Consider the following 12,777-nt stretch of genomic DNA (forward strand, 5'->3'; position numbering starts at 1 on the left):
ATTTCTGAGCCAGAATAGCCACCTTTGTGTTCAATAATAGCCGTAAGCCTTGCATTGAGCCCAGACGCCGTTCAGAGAGGTGGACGGTTTTAATTCACGGAAAAGCTCCCGTTTAAGAAGCCACGAGTTCTCAATAGGCCTGAACAGGGCTGGTTAAAAAAAAAAATCTATTTAATCGATTCTGGATCGATTTCCTTTTCATTTTGCGCATTCGATTAATAGTAGATGAGCCATTTTTCTCTCTCATTACGTTCGCTCCCACGCACGGCGACTCACCCTCACCTCAACGTCACTACGTCAGGCGCACAACCCCGCATACGCAAAATGCTGACTCGGGTAAAACTCCGGTCTGCAGCCCTCTCGCCTGAAATCGGACGTTTGGAACCATCTCGAGTTCAAACCGAACAAAGCTCTTGATAAATCCAAAGCGTTCTGCAAAATCTGCCAAGCGGAGGTCAGTTAATGCAGAAGCACTACAAACCCCAGAAGCCACTTGGTAAGGCATCGCTCTATGCTAACGTTAGCTTCCGACAACAAGGCGAAACAGACAATGACGGAGTCACTCGCATTACGACCCGATTCTACGCGATGTCCGTGTTCTTTCTCCTCCATTTCATATGAAGCCCTTTTCTTTCTCACAGTTGAATAAACAGCTTATTTTACATCGCACGCCTAGTTTTCTATAAAGATAACAGGTTTGTTACGGCCGTAGTCGTTAGTAGAAAACGAAGGATTGTTCATGTGCTGGAACTTTGTGGTGCAAACGTGTCACAGTAACAATTATTTTCTGCTACGCCCCCCCTAGGAAGAAAAAAACTGATCGGCAACATTAACTCAGGAGAACAAAATATAAAACGTCAACCTACAAAACCAAAATGAAAAACCAATTGTGCTGATTTTCTTTTAGCAAAGTGAGGAAGTCAGCTCTTCCCTCGTCTCCCACCGTAGTCACGGTGACGCCAAGCGCTACGTACGCTACGTCATATTTCCGTTACGTCATATTTCCTCCTCTTGGTTTTCGACTGACCTTCCTTTGTTTTATCATCTCCGCCTCCGTTAAATATTTCTCCGCGCTGTCTCTTGAGGGTTTGTTTACAAAACCGCTCTTCTTCTGCTAATACTCCCTGCGCGCAGTTTGACAGTCAGGGCGCCACTGCCAACTACTGGAGTGGATGTGCAATTACACTTTAATCTTGTACGGCAAAAAAGAAAAAGCACATTCTCCGCGGTCACAGGCGCCCCCCCTGATATCGCACCGCACCCCCCTAGGGGGGCGCGCCCCACCATTTGAGAACCACTGCAGTAACACGACTTGTTTAACAGTTTATTTTTAGTTTAGTTAGAATATTACTGTTTTTGTACTGAAATGCCGTCATGCACTTTGTTGCAGGTCAAGTTTACCTCCACTCAGTCACTGTTTAATTTACAGTTAAAGTTTAAAATGAATTTACAAGAAAAACAACTTATTTGTTTCCCTTAGGTTGTGAGTAAAAAACATAAAACATTTTGTAACACAATGGAGCTATTTTTATTATTTTAGAGTAGATTAATTATTTACTGCTGAAATGTTTTCTAATGTTATTATTGATCCCAGTTCTAATGGTTGTGGTAGTGAATCAGGTTACAGCTCAAAATTGTACTTCAGTATCACTAAATTAATCTGAATCCATCAATCAGTGCTGAATTGAACCGAATCTTGAAATTGTCCATGACACCCAGCACGAGTCTTGAACGATCCTGTCCCACTGCGTTAAGGAAGTCTTCTATAAACTGGCAGTAGGATTATCTTGTCATACCTCTGAGCACTGAGTAGTTCTGGGAACTCCGTGTAGGATTGCAGTTCTAGAATATGACAGCGTTGGAGGTTTTTGATTCTTTACAAATCTTTGTTAAGTTGTGTCTTTCAACCCTGCTGACTATTTGCAATAAAATGTTTGATGGTTCTGCGATCACGCCCCATTATCTTAGCAAGTGCTGCATTCCAATCAGAGTCAGCCCTTTTGCTTGAGGAAAGGAACTACTACTGTACTTTCGGCTTGTCCCGTGAGGCGTCGCCACAGAAAACCAATGTTCTCCACTTCACCCTGTCCTTTGCATCAGCCTGCCTAATAATTTTGCACACCTTTATATTGGGTGTTGCTCTCCTTTGGCCACACCTGCCCTTGTTACACAAATACACATCATCTGATATGCTTAAATTCAATAAGCATTCAAGTTTATACAGCTTTATATGCATAAAGATTATACGGCCTAATTCTGTTAAATAATGATCATACGCCTCATAATTGTGCGCACCGTGTCTGTGGATTTCACAAGGTCACAAGGTCAGTCTCATCTAAAGTTAGGTTAATTCATCTTACAGACAGCAACAAACCGACAAAAACAAAACCTTGCCGTGCTTGCATGGTTGGAAACTGCGATTGGATGTCAAGGCAAGAGTCGCAGTAATTGAGTGTGTGTGTGTGCGTGTGTGTGTGTGTGTGTGTGTGTCTGTATTTGCGTGATCTAAGCAGACAGGTGAGGCGGATCAGGGTCAGAGGAGAGGGCAACTGGCTCCAGGGTGACGCGATGCAAACACACGAGCCGTTACAGACAGCCGGATACCTCTCACACTAAGACATGCACGCGGGTATACGCAGCCGGATACCTCTCACACTAAGACATGCACGCGGGTATACGCAGCCGGATACCTCTCACACTAAGACATGCACGCGGGTATACGCAGCCGGATACCTCTCACACTAAGACATGCACGCGGGTATACGCAGCCGGATACCTCTCACACTAACAGACATGCACGCGGGTATACGCAGCCGGATACCTCTCACACTAACAGACATGCACGCGGGTATACGCAGCCGGATACCTCTCACACTAAGACATGCACGCGGGTATACACAGCCGGATACCTCTCACACTGACAGGCATGCACGCGGGTATACGCAGCCGGATACCTCTCACACTAAGACATGCACTATGGTATACACAGCCGGATACCTCTCACACTAACAGACATGCACGCGGGTATACACAGCCGGATACCTCTCACACTAACAGACATGCACTATGGTATACGCAGCCGGATACCTCTCACACTAAGACATGCACTATGGTATACGCAGCCGGATACCTCTCACACTAACAGACATGCACTATGGTATACGCAGCCGGATACCTCTCACTCGCCTCCGAGATTTGACACGAGTCAGAGAAACAATCTGCTGAAATGAACACGGTTGGTTGATTTGCACGAGTCTCTCTTCCTCTTGCGCTCTCCCTTCGACCAGCAGGAGACAATAATACATTCAAATAACTTATTTGTAGCTTCAGCAAACTAGAGGCTCACTCCCAAGTTTCAAATGAGCCAGAGAATGCTTTTATCAGCGCCATCCTCGCTCTGTTCCTAAACGGTGGGCCTTAGAAAACAGGCGCTTTATTGTAGTGGAACGTTTCTTTCTCCAGATGGTATGATCTAACGTCTGCAGCCCCCACATATCATGCTGACAGTGCAGACCATGGTGAGGTGTAACGGTCCGGATTAAGCTTTAACACAAGCATAGATGTCATTTTGACTTCATATTTGTTTTAAGTCATGTATTGATGTATTTATACACTATGCTCATTCACAAATACAGCTTTCATTGCACTACTAAGGCACTGTTTGCGAACTGCTGCTGAAGTGCTACACTTCTCAATCTGTGCATATTCATCAACGGGAAAAAACTTATTTTGATATTTGATTTTAACATTTTCTCAAGTAGTAAATAGTTTGCCGTCTCACTATTTAGAATAATACAAACATTTAATTTTCACGTAAACAATCATGACATGGCGCCGCCTCGGGCCGACCGAGGAGGTCGTGCGTCGGCTCAGTGCCCGCACTGACCTGTAAACCATGTGGCTGAAGGTTTTTAGCCACCTTAGCTGTGCGTCCTCTCCTGAAAGAATTACGTTTGCCGTTTGCTGCAGCTGCAGCGCTGTGCTGACTCAGAATCATTCAGGGCAAAATAAAGCAGCACTTAAGAGTGCTGCTTGTTGTGGTCCATGGCGGAGCCTGGATCCATGCTCCCGTCCGACCTTTGAGGCAGAAACTATGGACTCTGCATGCCACTTCCAGACACTGGAACTTAATGCGAGTGTAAACAAAGTATAGGAAACTGAATTTAAGGAATCTGTTGAAAGCATCGGTTTAGAGAAGATTCCAACTTGAAACTCAGTTTTGATGACAAACCCCTGCCTGCCAGGCAGCGAGGTGGATACTGCATCGACAGCATAACTGCAATACAGTAGTACTCCCACATCCCATGCTGCTGAGCCATTTGAGTTTTATTGTGGGTTCAGAATCAAAATGACACAAAGCAGAAGCTGGCTTCCTGCAAAGGTTGACACCGCAAGTCCTTTGATGGCTATTAATAGTGATATTCATTATATTTCTGCTCACCACGATCACAGCCCGACAGCAGGGGAAATGAGCTGTTTTGCTCAAGAAATAGAACAAGTAAATGTACTGCAGACTTATATCAGAACTTTACAAGTACTGCTTTAAGTCAGGCTCACACTATGCTGCCACTGTGGGTGAGGAAGTGGAGATAATCAGTGTAATACAGGGACAGAGACATTTGGACGACGATGTACATGTTTCAATTTACTAACAAGGGCTCTCAGGCGCTCATAGTTTAGAGTGAGCACTGAAACGCAACTCAACCAGCTAACCTAGGTTGTGCAACGTGTACCGGTACACAACCGTGTACAGCTACACTACAACTAAAACAGTTAGATAGAAATGACCTTTTCCAATCACGTTAGCTGCTGTTTAGATGGATCCACCCGAAAAGGTGACAAGACGTAACTTTTGATGTCAATGAATTGTACGAAGAAGATTGAAGTGTGCACGTTTCCTGCGAGTTCTTTCGCAGTAGCAAACACTTCACTCTTCCTTCTCTCTCATCCTCTTTCATGGTTGACTATTTTTGTCATCTGATTCTTCCTTCAATTTTGGGCAGCTGCAGTTTGCTCAACATTCCCCACCCCCACCATCACATATACACATGGCAAATATCCACCTCTCCTCCCATCTCGGCTATAATTATAGATGCACTGGAAGACAATACTGACTTTACACTTCATGGTTCAAGTGACCCAATTCCGATTTGTTTTTCTTCCCTTGTGGTACAGATCGGATATGACTCGAAGCAGGAGAGAAGTGCACAGAATCGGATATTGTCAGATGAGAATTTGGTCTCATTCATATGGAAATAAATCTACTGTGAATCAAATATATTTATATATATATATGCGGGCTGTCAAATGATTAATATTTTTAACAGATAATCAGAACTTTCAACGGATTAATCATGATTAATCACAATCTGCAACTACACCTGAATCCTGCTCATTTTTACTGAATCGCATACTGGTAAACAGAAAGATAAATGAAAAAATAAATTGCCACCCTTTGCCTTGATTACTGCTTTGCACAATCTTGACATTCTCCCGATGAGAGAGGAGAGAGACAGGTCATCTGACGCAGCACTCCATCAAGCTCCTTCTTGGCCAAATAGCCCCACAGCCCTGAAGTGCGTTTGGGGTCATTGTGCTGTTAAAACAATGGTCCAACTAAACACAATGCTCGTAGCTTTACCTTCGCAGTGGTTTCTTTGCAGCCGTTTGATCATAAAAGCAGAATTCTCCTCTGAACAACTGATGTAACGATGTCTACTACCAGAGCTCTGTGTGGCGTTTATCTGGGCTCCAATATGACACGCTGTTAACCGCGAATTTCTGAGGCGGGTGAGTGGGACCTTTAGTTCTTAAAGTAGTGATGGACAGTTGCTTCTCTTGACTTCTCTGGTTCCTGCCACAATATGGATTCTAACAATTGTCAAATAGGGCCGTCAACTGTGTAACCAACCAGCCTTCTGCAATATACAACCGACGGTCCCAACTCCATTAAGAAGGCAAGAAAATCCACAAATTAATCTCGACAAGGCACACATTTGAAGTGGAACCATTTGAGGTGAATACCTCATGGAGCTCGTGGACACAAGGCCAAGGATCAGCAAAGCTGCCATCAAACCTGTAAGGAATCTAAAACGCTTCCTACATAATTCCATATATCTTGCTTCATAGTTTCGATGTGTTTATTACGTAAGCTGTGTCAAAACTACTGACAGGTAGTGCATGTAAATAAAGTATCTATTTTTATCTACAACAACCCTCTGTAGAAGAAATAAAAAGAATTCCCTTAAAATAAACATTACAAAGTTAAACACCGCTCTATTTGTCCTTTTGAACTAAATATACATCCACAAAAAAAGAGCAAACAATGTCTTTATTAGATACACATACAAAAGCTGCTGCATTTTGCTGAAATTTGTGGGTGGGAAGATATACGAACACAAAAACACACTTCTCAACTCTTAGTCAAGATGGCGGGGTTGCCGTGGAGATTTGTTACACACATACACCTCTCCCCAACCATCACACTTAACACTGGCTCCCCACCCTCCTGTACTCTCTGTACATTTATGACTGCACGTCAACCCATCTCCCCAACGGCATCATCAAATTCACTGATGACACCACCGCGGTCAGGCTCATCACAGAGAGATGAGGTTGGTAAACCGGCGGCGCGGTGTTTGATGAACAACCTTTCACTGCACATCACAAAAACGAGGTTTCATGCATGCCAGGTCCACCACACCAGCACCTATCAAAACTCGATACGAGAGCTAACTCCTCCCACCGGTCTCTGGGTCAGTGTTTGTGGCTCTCACTATGCTCTCCCTCTTCTTCCTCAGTTCTCCTGAGACCCTGATCCAGACTTTCTTCTAGAGAACCTGGTGTTTTGGGATAACTCTTGGTTATGGTTGGATAAGAGGGATAGAAACAATGAGCACAAATAAATCCATTGCACGCTCTCCTCAGAACGCTGTATTTGTCACTTTTTGTTTGTCCATGTTGTATGTTCCATGTTTCACCGTGGTGTGCACGCCCTCTACGGCGTGCACACCACGTGAAACATGGAACATGTTTCACGTGGTGTGCACGTGAAACATGCACACCATATTATATTATATTTCATTAAGTTTAAAATTAAACTTAATGAAATATAATATGCTAGTCTGCCAAGAGGGCAGGTGACGGTTACAATAAAATGCAGACCAAAGAAAATAGAAAAGAAAAGAAGCCCAACGCATCAAAGGATTTGATTAAAAAAAGGCAATCCAGAAGCATGTAAAGTTAAAGATCTAAAAATTAGATTAACGCGATTAAATAACATAACTCATTAAATAGGACTGCAATTAATTAATCGCAGTTAATGCAATAATTTGACACCACTAATTTATACACATGCATATATATACATACATGCATATAAAAACACAGTAGTCATACAAACTCATACACGCAAGGTTAAGTAAACTTGTGAGAGGCCCTTACTTTTGCAAGGTGGCGTAACATCAGGTCTCAGTTTGATGTGAATGTAGGGGTTACTCAAGTGTGTGTGTGTGTGTGTGTGTGTGTGTGTGTGTGTGTGTGTGAAATCAATTCAGAGCTGATGTTTGTTCGGTTGCTGTCACAGCTGGGACACGCTGCATCACACTTCCTTGCAGTGAAGGACTGCGAGCCAGCAGAGCCTGGTTGGATGATTTGAAAAGCTGATGGATGCCTATAAAGACGGAATGCGTGGTTACGTGGAATGTTTTAACCGGGAATATGAGTTTAACAAAAAGAAGGGCCCACCCCCAATACAATTTTTTTTTAAACCATCAGATGTTTACTGTGTCAGAGCAGGAGATGTGCATCTATTAATGCCATGGCTTGTCAGTATATTAAATCCTACATTATCATCAGGTTCCAGTCCTGACATTGATTTAGACATGATAGCCTGAGTGTATTCAGGGTTCTCCAAAAAGAATGAGCCAGTTTCATGATGTATTGCTTCAGCTCTCAAGCATCGTCGTGGAATGAGTCAGTGACCATTTGAAAGAGGAGTTTTCCAAGTTTTGATTTGACAACTACTCACTAACCTCGATTACCGTAAACATCGAATAACATCAATCAACTCAGTGGATCGTAATATATACTTGTGACTTGCAGTTTTCTATAGCATTTACTTATTAAAATATTGCATCATGAATTTGCTTCCTCCCTGTATTCTCCTATTGCCAAAAAGCAGAACCAAGGATTATAGCATATATTCAAGTTAGCAACTGTGTGAGTAGCAAGACTCTGTTAATCCAATATGGGGAAATATTAGCTTGATTTACTGACTCTGGGTTGCTACGGTGAATATTTAAAACCCAGCGAACCAGATTATACCATTCTGCCATGATTCCTCAATGTAAATCATTCATTCATCGTGACTCAGCAGCAGGTTTACTCTGATCCTATGGGATAGGAGGAATGAAAAGGCTTAGAGTGAGACCTCTAAATCAAATGGGTAAACAGTTATGGCTCAGAAAAAAACTAACTTTAAAATGAAGTTATGGTGTGCTTTAAAGAATAGGCCACGTCACACAGAGTTAATGGAGGCTTTGAATGCTTGCCATCAAAGGTAGAATAAAAGGCATTTCTTCAAACTGTGTTTTGATCTTAGACAATGATCAATATACTTGCTAATACAACAGCGATATTTCGCTTCTCGCAATAATAGAAAGGCCCCAAACTGAATAAGTGAATGACAAGTTACCGAGTCGCCTCAAGCATTAACTTAACCTTTCCCAGGCATTAAATTGTGGGCACCTTGATTAAAAGTGGCGGTTCAAGAATTGAAGGCAAATTGACACCAGATGACTAAACACAAAGTCTGAATCAGATTGACGTAGCGACAGAAGTCCACAGACCTCGCTTGAATGACGTCAAGACCTTCAAATCTCAAGTGTACTGGTTCGCTGCCGCACCTACCTGCTCGGCTCAACAGGAAAGGCCTGTTCTACCCTGCGAGCTGACACCATCAAACAGAGACAGCCCTGAAATGTGTATTGTGTGTCCGGTGGAACTGAGGGTGTAGATAAAGAACAACCCAAACCATTCCAATTAACAAGCGACTACATGCATACGCTTGAGTGGAGAAAATGAGTGACTGCTGGGGTGCGTGAGAGCGGGCAAACCCGTTCAGTGTTGCTAGGGCCCTGGCTCGTTTTGTCTTTCTGTTGTTCTGCCTAGTGACTGGTTTGGTAAGGAGAGAAGCATAATTTATGGTTTCCTGGGTGTAACAGCAAAGTATATGTGTGTATGATGACTCATTCAGGGAGATCATGAATGAAGACAAGCACAAAGGTGAACACGACAATATGAAGACCCATGTTAAGCAACGCACGTGTCGATACGCTCGCATTCAGTGTCTCGCTCCTCTCCATTGAATTTCCAGCGCAGCAGCTTGCTCGGAGATTCTCTGAGCCGTCCACGTTCTAAAAAACATCTCTACTGACCAACTATGAAATATAACTTCTATAAAGTCAAACGGGGGACAATTTAAAAACTTTGTATAGTTAATAAAATAGAGATTCATCCGTCACAAGCATAACATTTCAGTTTTATAAATCAAAATTCTGTTTGCTTCTGACGCCTTGCTTTTGATAAATCATCAACAAGTTTAAGAATCATTCCAACGTAGGTTTAAAAAAAAACAGACAAACATGACTTCAGTAAAGGACTTAAATAGATTTCTTACAATCCTCTAACCTTCTGTAGGTATTTTCCCTCACCTTTAGTAAATCACTAACGCCGGCTGAACTATCTGGATTCACCGGGTTGGTGACGTTGGCCTTTCACGCCATGCTACGATCCATCGTGTGATTTCCACTTCATTTCCTTGTTTCTTGTTTTAACGCAAACCCCATTTAGTTTTACTCCACAGGACATGAGGAAATGTCTCTGACAAAATCACCGGTGCAAACCTATAACAGCTCCATGTGGGGAGGATCCGGGTCATGTGCAACGAACCAAATAATAAAACGGAGGATGAAGTAACAAACCTTTACTTTAAATCATTTCTGCATTTAACAAAGACCTCACTGATAAACCACAATAAATCATCCGTTAATTTGAGACAAACACATTGTGCGGAACCATCCATGACACCTTACTGCAGGAACTAACTGAAAGCTATTAAGCTTTGAGGTATGTTTTTATTACACTGCTGTGACTATTTGAAAATGAGGCTGAAGCTTTAAACACTGACCGTCAGAATAAATTACAGCAGCACAATATCTGCATGGAATAAAGAACTGTATTTATACTTGATCTACTAGTGTTCCATTAATGGGGCAGTGATTTCTGGCTCGAAGCTCCTTAATTTATTCCTTCACACAGACAGTTGGTAATACTTTGCTATTCATTGCTAAAATATGATACAATGCTCACTGGGAGTGTAGAAAAAAAAATTGTTTCGGTGTTATATATATCGATTTTGTTTCCTCAGAGTATCGATTTTTCATCCGTGAATATTAATACGTGATTAAACCCCATTCGAATCCCCCGTGTTCCGTGTAGCCTCGCCTTTAAAGGGCTACAGCGTTCTGATTGACAGCACGGTGGGCGGATGGTGTGAACCGCGTGAGCAACGGTGACTTCCTGTCCCATGTTGACGAGGGACATTGACATTACAACCATTCGGTGGTGGGTGGAGACGGTCCTGTTGACATGAATGATATGCTAGTAGTCGTAAATAAGTTTGTGTAAATTATCGTGTTCCTGCTTATGGTTTGTTCGAGCTCTAAGCCTTACTGAAGGAAGCCTTTTTGTAAAGTCAGAGCGCTCCATCAGCTGACCAGACACTAGCTAATGAAGGCGTGTGTGGACGCGCGATCCGTTTATAGGTCAGGTTTTGGTAAAGGGTGGATCCAACACTGGATGTTGGATTCTGTTGCTGCCAGTCAGAGCCACATATCGTGTAATTGGTGCTTTCAGTTCAATTAATTCAATCCAAGTCACTGGAACGCTCACAAGGTGTCGCCAGAAGCACTTTGTCCCTTTAAAATCTTTCAGAGAATGATGCAAGCGTATCAAATCGTATCGTGAGAGATTTGTGTATCGCTACATCCCTAATGCTCATTGTAAGCATATTCAATCATGTACTGCACACATTTCATCTATTGAGGGCAGCACGGTGGTGCAGTGGTCAGCGCTGTTGCCTCACAGCCAGAAGGTAAGCATGTTCTCCCCATGTCTGCGCGGGTTCTCTCCGGGTTCCTCCCACCACCAAAAACATGCAAAAATACCACCGACTAGGGAGAGGACCCATGTCTACCACAGTCAGTTACATAACTCGAGTATTGTTTATGACCTTTGTTACCGGTAACGACTTCGCAAAGTAAAAATATACACGCTTTACTCTGTGTACAGGATATTTGCCTACACTTTCCCACCAAGATATACCAGTCTTCTTTCCTGTTAATGGAAGCAGTGATCCATTCACACAAGCCAACACTGACATGCACTCAGATTATAGTGTCAACAGAAAAACGTGTCCGCGTTTTATTTGTATGCGCAAGGAAGACAAACTAAATCTTTTAACCTCTACAGCACCAACAGGTTTCACCAATTGCTTGTGGGATCAAACCTGATTCCGTCGGCTGTGCAGCTGCAGTTTACACACCTGGGTTGGGCTTCCAGTGCTTCAGGTAGAAGGCTGACGGGGCGCTGCTAATATGACAGACCGAGACGACGAACAAAGCTAAAGACCAACTGCCACAACATCAAGCAACATCATGACAGCCACATTCATACTGACAGCCACGAAGCACGAATATAAGTTTAAGTTTAGAAGGGGTAGGGTTAAATAAGTATTTACTTCTTCCTACTCCCTTTCGCTCACGTAAATGGCATAGATAGTGCATTATGGTTATTATTTATTGTCTGAGTTATTGTTAATTAATATTACATGTGCTGCGTGTGTGTGTGTGAATATGTCTTTACATATGTGTGTACAGTATATATATGTATTTATGTTTATGTATATGTGGGCACATGTATTTGGCATTGTTTTATCATTTTTGGTTGTTTACGTGGTCGAAATAAATAAATAATAAAAATAAATAAAAATAATCACCGCTTAGGTTCCCAAATAGGAAGCCATCACGTGGTTAGAATGTAGACGCCACTTCTTCCTACTCAAAACGGAGGATTTTTCATCACGATGCTCGACAACTAAATAATAAAAGTCTGTAAGAGACAATAATGGCTCTCAACAATGTCTTAGTTACAATTATTCTCCAGATAAAACCGTCCACATTAAGACGTATACAGCAAACGCTTCGTTCCAAGCTTCCAATCATGACTTGCAGCTCACACCAAGTCTTCTCAACGCTTTATAAATGTGTTTTCCCCGACCATGAATGAAACACTCCATTGAGTCTACAGCTCTCAAAAAAAAGAAAAAGCCTTTGCAATATGACACGTGTTAATGGTATTTATAGTGTATTTAAGAGCCCACTGGCCTGTGGGCAAGTGTCAGTCAATTTAGGCCAAAAGAGGACATGCATTGTTTGGGAGCGCCTTAAATCACAGCCCGCCCCAAGTTTAAACCATCATAACGCAACGATGATGGGTTCTAAGCTATGAACGAAACAGAACTCATGTAGAACCGAGGTCTAAGTAATGTCCAGGTACCGGTAGTAGGACGCAATCAAAGACAAATCCCATTTGTGTTGTTTCGCAGAGTGGGAAATCCAAAGCGTGTGCGTGGGCAAGACGGTGAATCACAACTGCGTGGCAAAGAACACACAGAAAAACGGAAGCAGACAATCCGAGACCCTGAAAGGGCCTCTG

General features: G+C 42.7%; 1 protein-coding gene across 1 annotated transcript in view; it reads right to left on the reverse strand.

Annotated features, from left to right (window-relative positions):
• mark2b (MAP/microtubule affinity-regulating kinase 2b) overlaps nucleotides 1-12,777 on the reverse strand; it is a 36,887-nt gene that overhangs the window by 23,913 nt on the left and 197 nt on the right. The window lies entirely within an intron of this gene.

The sequence above is a fragment of the Brachionichthys hirsutus genome, chromosome 23 (assembly GCF_040956055.1).
Source record: "Brachionichthys hirsutus isolate HB-005 chromosome 23, CSIRO-AGI_Bhir_v1, whole genome shotgun sequence".
In the NCBI taxonomy this organism is placed as follows: Eukaryota; Metazoa; Chordata; class Actinopteri; order Lophiiformes; family Brachionichthyidae; genus Brachionichthys; species Brachionichthys hirsutus.